Genomic DNA, 14,370 nt, shown 5'->3' with positions numbered 1-14,370 from the left:
CCACCAGGGGGTCAACGAGTCCAGACTCATGGATTTAAACCACAGGAATTTTATCTCAAGATCCCAAATGTCCCACAATATCAAATATGCCAGGCTGAATGTTGACGAAATGTAGAAAATGAATCACATGATGTCTACAGTATTTCCATTAGATAGAATGGTGCAACTATATGAGAACGTGAAGTCTTTAGTTTTATATTTCACTCCCAAAAAAATGTATAAGGAAGAGACCGATGAATATGATACGGACAATGGGATTGATCACTTTTTCACCCGTGAGGCTACACAAGCATATTTAGGATTGTACCTTTGTATCTTTCTCTATCAAATCGCTATGCAATCTTATTTATCATTTATTTGCTTACACTTTATTTTTCATATTCCCTTTTCCAGATACCAGAGCAAACGAAGAAATATGCAGATAAATATATAAAAGAAAGATATTATTTGCGTAATTTGTCTTACGATGTGTTTGCAAAGATTTATTATTTGAGTCATAAAACATTCCATTGAACAGTGCACGTGTGCAAATCGCTGGGTCCCACGTCAAAACACAACTCGTGGTCAAAATTATAATAATTACTGAATTACTCAAAGGCCTTGGAATTTCCTAAAAAACTAAATTTAATCAAATATGAATTACGTTTAAACAAGAAAATTATTTATTTTCAATTGTGTCGGCCTTTGTGTGAATCAAGTGCGACATTTCCCTGAAAGCATTTCATCAACCTTCTGTGGTGGTGTGAACTTCTTTGTTTGTGTGTGTGTGTGTGTGTGTGTGTGTGTGTGTGTGTGTGTGTGTGTGTGTGTGCGTGTGTGGTCATGACCATCACCTGGATTTACAGTACACTGTATACTTGCTTGGGAACAGTGCATTCATTCTTGCATATGGGAACTTGTTTATCGATTCATCGGCGTGCGAGTGTGCGTGTGTGTATGTGTGTGTGTGTGTGTGTGTATTCGCATGAACAATTAGCTAATGAAAGGTCCTTTCCACATGGCACCGCAGGTGGCATTATGTATCGGGTCAGGACAAGGAGAGGAGGAGGAGGGTCAGGGAGTGTGTACGTGTGTGTGTGTGGGTGTGTGTGTTTGTGTGTGTGTGTGTGTGATACTGAGCTTCATCAACACTGAAAGTAACAACCACCAAGGCAATAGTTTTTCCATCTGTGAAGAAGTGAAAGCGAGAGAGGAGGACACTCGGGAAACACGACCTGCCCTCTGCTTCAGTGAAACTGCTGCATGAGTTTCATTTCTTCCCGTTGGATTCATTACAGCAGGCATGAAAACGGGTCAGGGGTGAAAAAGGTGAGAAGGATAGGCGCGCGCGGCGGGGGGTGGTGCTGGTGACTTCCACGAACATCGATGTTGGACGTTGTATGATAATCTATAGTTCCTCCATTCTGACACCAAGTCAGTGATCGGGCCCTATAACAATAGTAATAGTAATATTGTATATAATATAGTCATTCATGAGCCAACTTCCTTTTTTTTTTGGCGTGAACAAGTCTTCAAGTCTTGTGCTCTGCTGAGCCTCGAGTCTGTTCCTTGAGTCTGTTCTGCCTCTACCTGGTTGTCACGATCTTCTAATCCAGGGGTGTCAAACTCATTTTCACTCATGGCTGCCCTCAAAGGGCCGGTTGTCACTAACACGGTATAATTCTAACTACTCCAGAACATATTGTTAAATAACTGTCTTTGCATTTGTTTGTTTATTTAGGTGTACTTATATAAATGTATAACTATATATGCAAATGTATTTAATATTATACAATACAGCTATTTTATTTAATTCTATTTATTTTAACCCACATTACTTTATCAAAGATCAAACAAACATTATTACATTAACTTTGTTAAAAGCTTTTTCACAGTTGAAACAGGTGGTTCTCTACTGGTCTGGGTAGTGGTTTTCCACTGGTCTGGGCAATGGTTCTCCACTGGTCTGGCTTTGGGACGCACTATCACCCCTGAATGACAAGCTGAGACCTAAATCGAGGATATTTTAACTTCTCAAATGTATTTAATGAAAAGATGTTGCAGTTTGAACCTGAGTGTTCAGAATATCACAGTATGCACAACACAACTATTTATTTATATTCCCTTTTACAGTCAATTATGAACCAACAAGTGAATCTTAAGGACACAAGAATGTCTCACATAAAATGACGTAGCCACATTTTTGGCCCCGGGCCCATGAGTTGGACACGTATGTTCTAATCTATGCCATACCTGCCATAAATATCATGATACTGATACAATACCATATAACAGTACCATAAATACGATCCTGGTATATTTATCTATAATAGTAATAAATAAAATATCTGTATGGTTCACTTTTACCAACTTTTCAACACTTAACAAATGGCAGTATTATTAGTATTAGCCTACAAGATATTAATGAAACTACATGGAGCCATCATAGCATTGATTATCACTATGAGACTGTTAGTCTGTATCTGACCAGATGATACAGAGTTCATCAGGATGAGCAACTGGAGAGTTACAGTAACAGAACTTTACAGACTGAACTTAAACATTTCACTTCTGGCATCTTTTTTAATTTTTATTTTAAAATAGCGGCACTCGCTGCGTAGTGTGCGCAGACAGCTCGACACGGAGCAGCGCGTGCGCTCTGATCGCTCTTTTAATGAAGTATCGATACTAAAAATATGCTAAATCACATCGTGTTTAACGTACAGGTACTTTGTTAGCATCGCTCCACCGTGCAGCGCGACAGCAGCAGATAGCGGGCTAACATTCAAGCTAACCTAAACCACCAAACGCTGAAGACATCTTGACGCTGATTGGCCGAGACGCGACACGTGCCCATCAAAGATGTTCTATTGCGAAAAGCACCACTCCACATTTTCTCCGTGTCCCACTCCAATCTCATAAACGCCGGCCCCCCTTGACCCCAAAACAAAAACTCTTCGGATCTACACGATTCACGTCAGTCACCTATTTTGGTTTCAAAACGGCGAATTTCGCCGAAAGGTGAGGGATTCTCATGCCTGTTACAGGCTCGATCTGCACACGTCAATACAACAAAAGGAATTGGGTGAAAAACCCAAACGGACACTTTGTATCGATATATAGAAACACGGTCGGACACCATTTTCTAACAAAGCATTGACGAGCCAGGCTTAAAAGGGGCAACAAATGAATCGATAAACGGCTCACGCTATTACTCAGACATTACTATAGTCGAGCAGCAGCTCAACATCGACGCACAACAAATAAGACAGACGTGAATAAATACATCGATTAATTGAATTATTGATCAGTTATCATGTTGTTCATCAGTTATCATGGTCTTTATCACTTATCATGGTCTTCATCTCAGTTATCATGGTCTTTATCAGCACATGCATTTCTCTCAGTTATCATGGTGTTCATCAGTTATCATGGTCTTCATCAGCAAATGTTCCTTACTCAGTGATAATTGGATGCAAGTGACTCTAATAACCAATGAAGACCGTGGGAGAAAACCTTGATTTATGAACTGTTTGTGTCATAATATCTAATTTCACATCACCCATATTCTATCGTTTTGAAATGACATACAACAGTAGCCTATATACTTTTTTTTTGTATTACTATGATGAAATCGTGTCTAATTGCTTTGCAGGGACGAATTCAGAGCACACAGAAGCCTCCTCTGAGTCCTTCAGCTCGGGACTCTGGCCGGTCTCTCGGAAAGAGAGAACCAACGCAGCGACATCAGGGATGTTGAAGGCGAACGGCGTCTGGAACGAGATACGACGTTGTCTCATCCCCGCAGCTCAGGCAGCAGCAGCAGCATCTGAGCTTCAACCTTGGATCCAGCCACCGTGTCCTTTAGTTTCATGAATATATTATCCTCAGTGTTATTCTGTAAAGGCTGAATAACACATTTGTCAGTTGGATTTAAAAGTTTGTTCCTGACCTTGGTTACACTGCTTAGCGTAATCTGCAAGAGTGCTGACACAGATAACAGTGAGCTATGTGCGCTATATACAGTCACGAGTTATTCGTAAGAGTAATATTGATTTTATAACGAGTTCACAAAGCAAATGTGTTGACAATGGAAGTACAACAATAGATTGAATAGCAAGGTTGATCCAAAGTATTAAGCATCAACGAAAAGCTGAAAACCCCACAACAGCACATGTGTTTGTAATGAAATTCAGTTGACTGACTATCATGTTCACACAAAGTAGTTAAGGCATCCTTTCACTGGGCTTAGAGCCAATCATTGGTTAGTATGTTGGTCACATGCATAGACCCTTACATTTCACAGCATGCTATTGGCTAACCCTACAGGAGGCGGGCTAATCTTATCTGCTACACAACTATGCTACTCCCACTAATATACATCATATACATTCCTTCACAATAAGAGTTTTCAAAATAAAATGTCTGCTTCCGGTTAAAACAGCTGTTATGCCGATCTCTAGTAGAAACTCCCATTCTGACGACACCTCCCAAAGTCAACACATTTCATTCATACTCACGTCATGCCATAGTTATAATCAGCATAACACATCTTACAGTCAGTAGTACAGTTGAAAGAATAATATAATAATCATATTTTCAGTGACAGTGACTTTCTACTATGTTTTCACAATACATTCTTTGGAATATCCTTCATAATATCCTTTATTGATTATCCTAGCTTTAATTAAGTATTTAAGTATTAATTTAAAACCATAGACTTTCTTATTTGACTCTACACCAGCTAACACAGTCACCAGCTAACACAGTCACCAGCTAATACAGTCACCAGCTAACACAGTCACCAGCTAACACAGTCACCAGCTAACACAGTCCCTCGTGAAACTGAAACACTTGCTGCTCTGAAGCGATCGCGATCACGCTGTTGGAATATTGGTGCCTGAACATGCAGAAAACAGACATGGTGATGCTGTTAACAGAATGCACCACATGAGGGTCTATTGCTCAACAGTTCATATTTTAGAGTGGAACTTGGGGGTAAATAAATGAGTCACTTTGTCCACCAAAACAAATCCACTAATCAGTGCACTTGGAATAATTAAATTCGGACCGGACTTGATATATTGAATTTTGATATTAAGCACATTTCCATTTGGCGCATTAGGAAACAAGCAATTGTCTGGACCTTGCCACACGGTGACATCATAGGAAGTGTGTGTCATGGTTGCAGCTCCGTGATGCTACCTCACCCCAAGACCATCCTGCCGCCGCGTATCGACACTCGACCCGGATACCGGCGTGCGACGGGTCCTGCCAAGTCGAACGACAGATGGTACGGGACGCCCCACGGGCTGAGCGGAGCTGACACCGAGTCCGCTCAGACAAACAGCAGCCGGCAGCATCCCGCTGCGAGGGCCGCCGGCGAGGCCTCACGAGTGTGTGTTCACACTGTATTAAAAACAAAGTGCGTTGAACCTCTGTTGATTCTTCTTCTTTAATTTTCATGCAAAAAATTCTTCAAATCATGAGTATTTTATATGACAATGTTCTAATTCCTCTTCTTCTAAGTCCAAAAATACACCAAGAAAAAAAGAGCACAGGAAGTCTAAAAAGCAAACTACCCAGTGTGTATTCTCGGGCCGGGCCTGCTGATCCCTAAGTGGGAGTGTTATAAATGTTTGACTTCTGCAGTAGCACTTGTGACAAGACAACCGTCTGTCCCCAGAGGTCATACATGTTGATCTACTTTGATTTCAGATTTATTACTATTGTGAATTAATATGAATGAATGGTGAAATATGATTCTGTAGTGGATTCTGATTGAAGGTCAAACAAAAGATGACTACATCATTCTGGTGGGTTCGGGTTGTGCTATTTATAATTTCAACATGTAAGTTATTTTCACAAGTGACAATACAGGAGATGGCGTGTGTGTGTGTGTGTGTGTGTGTGTACCTCTGTCTATTTAAGGTCAAATTTGACATCTTTATAACGTGAGGAAATTTGTAGACGTGGTGTAAGGATTAACTTTGGACATTTGTGTTTGATGTATGTGTGGTCATGTATAATTATGTGACAGTGCTGCAGTATGTATCTGATGAATGTTTGTCAGCAGACCCAGGTGGGACTGTAAGTGAAGCTCAAAGCGTCTGCTTCAGTTTATGTGGGAACATATTTGCGTGACACGCATGTTCGTGAGTGTGTTTAATGGCGCTCAAGACTGAAGGTTGGGTGCGACGCTCACGCAACATCGCTAAGGGTCCACATCTTGAGGGAAGACAATAAAAAACGCACGTAGCTTTTTATTATCTTTTGCATGTATAACATGCCTCGTTATACATCGTTAATGGCCAAAATGGCCCAATACAAGAATGGCCTATACATCTGGCACTCACGGTTGCCAGAGACACGTCAGGCTCGTGATGGATGATGCACCAGAATCGGCTCCAGCAGACTTCATCTCTGACCCAGAGCTGCAGCTAACTGGCTGTTAACCGGAATTGATCGTGACATAGAAAATCAGAAGGGTATGGGGAGAGGGGGGGGCTCACATGTGGTTCTCCGATGTCACGGCTCACACCTGAGGTTGAAGAGTCACTCGGTATACATTCCTCACGCCTGAACTACTGTACTTAAGAATACTTTGTGTCTGGTGGAAATATTTAGCCCAATTGCATTTGTGACAGCTTTAGTTCGTTGCATGAAAAACAGACGTGACGTCATTCTGCCCTATTCCCGTATGCGAGGACATACTGGGGAGAGCGTCGGGCGACGACCGCGATGACAAGCGGGCCGGTCGCCTCAGCACGCCGACCATTTGTGGCAATGTCATGTCGGCGTACTGAGAGCCAGCTACTTGGAGCCGGCGGTCGGGATGCCAGAGGAGTGACTGCATGACTGTCTGCAGGTCAGAGGTCATTCTGATTTGACAGGGTGCGTCAGGAGGAGGACGATACAGTGCACGAGAGGGAGACTGTGCCATGTATGTGATTTTGGATACATTTCAGTGCATGTGTGACTGATGGAGTGTGTGCAGCACATATATGAGCACTTTTAACTGTAAGCATAAGCTCAGGAGTCGGCTGTAAAACTATAATAAGGTGGCTTTTAACGGAAAAAGATCGGCGGAATTTTTTTTTTTTACACCTGCGATTGGATCAGCTGTTCTCTGTGTGCGTGTCATCGTCTCTCATCTCAGGTGAAGAAAAGACGGCAAGCAGTCGCACCTTGACACCCTGTTCGTCAGGGTTTCTCGGTAGCTTGCTGTAAACTGAAAACAAATACCTGGAGCCCCGTTTACATGAGCTCCCTAACTATTCTCTCACCACTGTATTTAAGTTGTTGGTGTTTACTGTCTCAGAGGAGGTGCTATCTGTCCTGAGAGTCCGAAATTAATTCTGCAAAAGACGCTTCAGGATGATTTAGAGTTGAAAGAGGGTCTCTCTCTCTCTCTCTCTCTCTCTGCTGGAGTTTGAATTGTGAATAAAGGGCCTCGTGACATATTTCATCAGGAGCTTTCCTTGCAGAATGTAAATGAGTCTGGCCTGTGAACTTGCTGATTGGATAACGGGCCCGAAGCCTTCGAGAGGATTTAATTTGTTTACCTTTTTTCCCAAACTTTTAATAAAGCATATTCTGTATTCTTCATGAAGTTGCTATTGTTTAGTTTCATATGACTTTTGCCCACAGCCGAGATAATTTGTTTAGCCGGGTTTTCCCGAGATGCAAATGATGCCTTCAGGTGCTCTTTTATTTTAGTCGTGCTGCACACACAGAGTAGTCGTTAAAGAGAGCTTATCTGTAAAACTGTTAAATACAAGTCAAATATTTCAACACATGCATCATGTTTTAATTTAAGACCGAAGTAGCAGGGGACAGAAATAAAAACATATGTGAAATTAGATGTAAAAATTTAAAAATGGCTACGATCATCTGAGATGTTGAGAAGCTTGTGGTGTGTGTGTGTGTGTGTGTATGTGTGTGTGTGTGTGTGTGACAGTAAGCCACATGTGTTTTTCTGGAATAGAAAGATGACATAATGCTCTACTGGAAGCCTGATGATAAGGAAGAATGTGTGTGTGTGTGTGTGTGTGTGTGTGTGTGTGTGTGTGTGTGTGTGTGCGTGCGTGAAAAAAAGGATTGTGTGACTGCAAAAGGAGAGGGAGATGAGGGAAAGTGTGAAAGGAAGGCGTGGGTGTTATATATGTGAGATGTGTATGTGTGTGTCTGTGTGTGTGTGTGTGCATGCGTGTATGTGGGTGGCTGTGACTCTGTTTTATGGCAGCAGGTGTGTGACAGCATGTAGTATGTATTTGAAATATGCTGTTACTTCCACGCCCATGTAACTTTATATGAGCAGGTCATTGTGTGTGTGTGTGTGTGTGCGTGTGTGCGCACTTGTGTGTGATTGGGGATTTATATTATTGTAGATTTAAGCACTTAGTCTTTTGTTGCTTTAAAACCCATCAAGCTCACACACTGCTGTTTGTCTCTAAACTAAATGCATGTCCCTAAATATCAAACCTCTGGTAATTTCAGCTGCTATTTCAAAAATAGCTGTACTTTTTTTATTTATTTGCGTAATCATGATCACAGAATAATGATTTATTCATATTCTATTTGAAGTGATACTTTTGGCAGTCAGCCGTTAGTGTGCAACATGTGACCTTAAATTCGACCTGATTTGATCTTTGCTTTCTTTTAATGTCATCAGCACCTCGGAAATGTTTTAAAAAATCAAATAATCAAATAATCAATAATGAAAGAGTTGATAAAATAATTATTATTCTGATGGAAATTGGAAATACTTCAATGTTTGGAGAAATGTGAATTTCAAAAGGTGTCCATGAGACGTCTTTGGTGCAGCCCTACATACCAAGACATTATTATTCTGCAATAAAGAATCAGGCTGACAGCTCGTGAATGTTGAGTTAAGGTCATAAGAATGTGTTTTATGTATAGATTATGCCAAATACCCCATCCAAGCCGTAACCAAAATACCTCAGATTAATGCAAAAAATAAATAATAATAAATAAAGTGAGCTAAATAAAGATGTTTTTTTATTTGCAAATCATCTTGTCACTTAATACAAAACATTTTCTATTCATGATTTCATCTCATTAGTACAAATTCATATTGTTCGTTGTGAGTTTTCACAACGAATGCGTGTTTATTTAACGTTTTGAAAATCATGGTAAAACCCTTTTTAAAGATCGGATCCCAAAGGGTGAATAAAAAACCATTAAGTGGTTTAATTAACAGGTTGCGAAAGTTTACACTGCCCTTACAATCCTCTCTCCATTCCTTAACTTTTCCTGAAAGCCAGAGTATGTGAGGATAGTGGACCTACAGCCAAGGAAACCCCAAAATAATCGGGTGCTGAGTCGACTCAAAATATGAAATTGCATGCTCGGTATGGTCCTTATTTATAGTAATCCGTATGGGCTCAGTGCAATGGGTAACAGAACAACAAGCGGCCGTCTAAGGCACTGGCACTAACAGGATGAGATAGCGGACAGTTTTATTTTTAGCTGTTTGACTAGGCCCCAGTCTATAAGGCTTTCCAGCCCCTGAGTCTATTAACACACCCTGGTCAATGGTCTGATTGTTAATACAAATGTCTACCTGAGTAACAGGTCGAGGAGGGAAGTCTGGAAACTTGCTCACCAGCGCCTCCTTTGACTGGTGAGCACGATCTTTCCCGGCATGAAGCGAGTTGATGACCCGCTGGCGTAGAAACAGCAACCTCCCAGGACGGCGCTGCCTCTCCTCCAGAGAAAGCCTGGTTCTTCCAAGCTGCATGGGTTCACCGGAGTCATTCGGAAGTGTAGTCCTCTGATGGTCCGGTAACATGAGCTAAATTTCCGTGGCGGCGCGACCTCCGAGCAATTCTGGAAGCTGGGAATAACATCTCGGTTGGGCCCTTCTCTTTCGAAGACGGTTATCGATCCGGATGGCACAGCGATGGGATTCCAGATCCCGGGTGTTCCAGTGGAGCCAGCTGGTCCTTTATCGGTTCCGAAAGTCCTGCTGAAGGCGCACGAAGAGCCGGAACATTCCATCCGCTGTCCGCTGCTGCTGTACGAAACTCGATGGCATAATCAACCACCTGACGGTTGAGCTGACGATTTGAAACAGTCTTCTGCTGGCCTCCGTAGCAGGCGATGAGTGGTCAAAATGCGCCTCATAGTCTCTATGAAATCGCCAATGAGTAACATAGTTCGGTGTCTCTAGACCATTCTGCAGTAGCCCAGGCTGCAGCTCTTCCCTTAAATGAGACACAATAAACGCCACTTTACACGAAGGGGCTGGGTTTTTGAAAAAAAACTGACCAGAGCTCCCAAAAGGTCCCAAAATTTTCTCCGGCCCCACAATTTAAGGAAACGTCCCCGCAGCACGGGTTGAAGGACTGGCGGAGGAGCAGGAGAGCGGGGTCGTAAGAGGAAACCATCCCCCCAACTTTGTTGACCCGGTGGGAAAATTCTACGTTTGCCAGCTTGATTCCCCGGGCCCCCCCGCCAGTTGGTGAGAATGGTCAGCCGGGTACCAGACGCTGAGCTTTTTGGTTTTTTGGGGAATACTGTATATATATGACTGTACAGCACGGTATATAAGACGAGTATTTTTGTGCTGGTGGGTGTGGTCCGACCGATTGGGGTGGGCCTGTCTGGGCCAAAAATGCCAGGGCCTAATTGTTGTCCCAGTCCAGCCCTGCGGATTATTAAAAAGGAGAAGCTTTAAAACAGTGAACACTTGTTTTCTGAGATTCACAAATACCGGATCTATGTGCCCGAATACGGAGAAACACGCGAACACTTATCTGGTATTTACGACGTCCAGTAAAAGAACAACATGTGGTGGCAATGGAACATTGAGTTGCACCTACAAGCATACAAGCTACATGGGAATAATTGTATAATAGCAACACCTGTTTAGACCGGCAGAAGAAGAGATGCTCATCCATACTCGTCATATCGACGCAACCATTTTGCATAGTTTGCAACACATTCTCACTCCCTCTCCTCATCACATACCGAGGCTCGGTCCAAGGCTTCAACCCATGACCGTATTCCTCGAGCATTCGTTTTGGACGTATCTCGGACACGCAAGTACATTCTAGTTCACTGGCTTACAACTCATGTGTCTCACAAATGACTACCGAGTCACGTGAGTCGTGACTAGCATCTGATGAGACAGATTATATCAGGGTTCAGGCAACGCAACCACTTGGTAGGAAAAATAAGGCACTCGTCATCCAAGAATCTCAGAGTTCCACAGAGCCAGTACATAGTTAAAACTATATTAAAAAAAGGAATATTTGAAACAAGTCATAGAAGTCAACTAAAAGTGATAAACACCTTTCTGAATAAAAATGTTTTTAGGCCAGTTTCAAAAGAGTCCAGTGTCTGTGTTGCCCTGAGGTGGTCAGGGAGACTGCTGAGCAGAAGGCCCGGTCACCCAGGGTGCAGGGTTTGGTGTTGGGGATCCGAAGGAGCGAGCTGTGGGTAGATCTGAGGGTGCGGGTGGAGGTTTGGGGAGTAATGAGTTCTTTAGGTAAGGAGGTGCATGTCCATTTCTGCATTTATGGGTGAGTAGTAGGACTTTATAGTCAATCCGGAATGAGACAGGGAGGGGTTTTGCTTCAAATAAGTATGCTTGTAAAGGACATTAAGCGACAGATATTACGCCATGTCACTCATGTACGTAGCTTCCTTTGACGTGCCATCGTCAAAAGTCGATCGACTCAACAAGCGTTGGTCTCTGAGAAAAGGTCCTGTGTCTTCTTGGCCTGAGCGACCTTACAGTTTACATTGGACAGGTGCGTCTCATGCAGACGCTAAAAGGTGCCTTGTTCCTCGGTATCAGGTCACTGTGTCACAAGTGTTGGTATTTGACACACGCGGGTGTGAGACCATGCCGAGATGTTGGAAAGAAATCAATAGCTGCTTATAGTAACATTTGAACCAACATAGAGCAAAGGGCCAAACACCTCCTATAATAGTTGTTGTCTGTACGTTTTTCTTTTTAGGATTTACATTTGATTTACATGTTTCACTGTATTTTACTTAGACAGCATTATTGTTGAACAATCTCTTGTTTTTTTGGACTTTTCAATAGACTTTTCACTCATTTAAAATATATTAGAAAAGTGTTAAATGTAGTACAGTATATCTGCCCACCTTGTTCTATTCACATTAATACATTCATGGCATTTCTTTTAAAAACCGTTGTTGACTTACAGTGCATTTGGCCACAATGTAGTTCTGTACAAAGTTGAGACAGAAGCTGAAGGATTTAAGAAAACTATAATTTTTTTCCTGGTATTTAATTAAATCAGATTGTATTTCTACCTTTTAGTCGTGTTTGTATTCAGAGTTCATTCATCCCACTATTGTGTAATAACAACACATGCATTTTAAACCACCAACTCGCATCAGAATGTGAGACCTGGTGAAGAGACATATGGATGACATACAGACACTCAGTGCCTGCTGACATGTTACAGCTGAAGTACAGGGCAAGACATCTATAAACCGTATACATATCACACTATAAATACACCTTCAACATGCCGGAAAAAGTCATTCAGTTTTACGGTCACCAACATATGTGTTTCGCTCACATGAGCAACTCCAGAAATCCAGCGTGATGGCATCTGAACGTACACTAAAAACTAACAGAAGGTCAAGCTTGAACTGAACCAGCCATTAGCAATTTAGAAATGCGTGGCATTGAGCAGGTCAGTCAGGCAAATAATTGTGTTTATGCATCTCCGACTCTTAGAAAGAAGAAATACTGGCACAAAAGTGTTTTTAACACCAATTCTGCAACCTTTTGAAACGTGTGCAGCTCTCTTGAGGTCATGTTCTCCTCATCTCAAGACTTCTCAAATCAGCTGCATTTTTGAGGAAACAACAATAATAATATAATAAAAGCAATAAACAATAGATACAAGATAATCATATCAGACGTTATGTGGCTCTAAGTTGTGTTAAAGTGTGTCTTTTGTTTGTTAAATTCATATTGTTTCATGAAAATACATGTTTCAAGAATTCAATGCAATTCAATTCAGTTTATTTTTATAACTCAGAATCAGAAATTACACATTTGTGTCACGTTCTGTTATGTTTCCGAGGGCAGTGGCAGAGACTCAGGAGCAGTGGAACACACGAGAGTCGAGGTGAGGGAAAAAAACTCTTTTACTATCAAAAAGTCTTACACAACGAGACACAGGTGGAAACAATGAGGGCGGGGCTTGCAATCAAGCTGGAGGCAGTGGCTGATGGCAGGTCAAGGGAATGAACAATCAGGGACAGGTCAGAGGGTCACAGGGACAGGAAGTGCAGGGAAACAGAGGACACAAGAGAGAAGGATTTCAAAATAAAACAGGAAACAAGACACACAAATCCAGACTATGACAATTTGCCTCATAGTCAGAGGGCTTTACAACCTGTACAGATAAACATATCTGTCCCGAGACCTCATATCAGATCAGGAAGAAATCCCCCAAAAACAGAAAAAACCTTTCTCAGGGGAAAAAGGTAAGAAACCTTCAGGAGAGCAACAGAGGAGGGTATATATCAGAAGAATAGATTTCATGTGTACAGAATGAAGCGTTACAGAGTTACAACACATTCAATGAACATGACAGAAAGTATTCATATCATGAGTAGGCATGGACCGCGATCCAGATGACCCATCCAAACAGAAGGAGGAAGAGAGGAAAGAGGAGGGGCATGAGCAGGCGGCAGGAGAAGGCATGCAGGCTTGATCTTTTAAGTCGTAATTCAATTATAGGTCCAATTACTGTTCACACTGAAGGATCCTACAAGCAACACATCCGTGTCACGTGATTGACTCTCTCACATCTCCGGAAAACACAGCGTGTAAAAATGTCTAAACATGACGACACATTTGGAATCCAAATGGTTTGTTAAGAGCAATGCATTGTGGGGCAGATGAGTATGTCCGGTATAAACTCACATCTCAAACTTAAATCTAGTATACACCCGGGCATTTCTTGTATATACCAAATTCATATATGCAATACGAACGCACTACAGACTCAATTTGAAGTGATATGAATGTTACGTGAGCACGTGATTCCAATTATATGATTTCATTATCCGAATGATGTAACCTCTCGTTGATATCACTTAACAAGTCTGTTATTCATAAAGTGCAGCGATATAGTTACAAGTGTAATGATTTTTGTTTTTGAGGCAAAGACAAATGCTAAGTGTTGTCGTTCCTCCCAGGGATAACGATAAAGGCCAAATTCTGCTGATCACATTCTTGACTTCTAAGGACACAGACTCAAAGTCTCATTATGTTCTCACTTAATGGACCGATGATTACAAATCACACCTAAAATTTGTCTGAATCCAACATGGGTCGGTGTTTAAAGCAGAGTCTCACAGATGGCTCAG

Source organism: Pseudoliparis swirei, chromosome 17 (genome assembly GCF_029220125.1).
Source record: "Pseudoliparis swirei isolate HS2019 ecotype Mariana Trench chromosome 17, NWPU_hadal_v1, whole genome shotgun sequence".
NCBI lineage: Eukaryota > Metazoa > Chordata > Actinopteri > Perciformes > Liparidae > Pseudoliparis > Pseudoliparis swirei.
Note: the sequence above shows the minus strand (reverse complement) of the source record.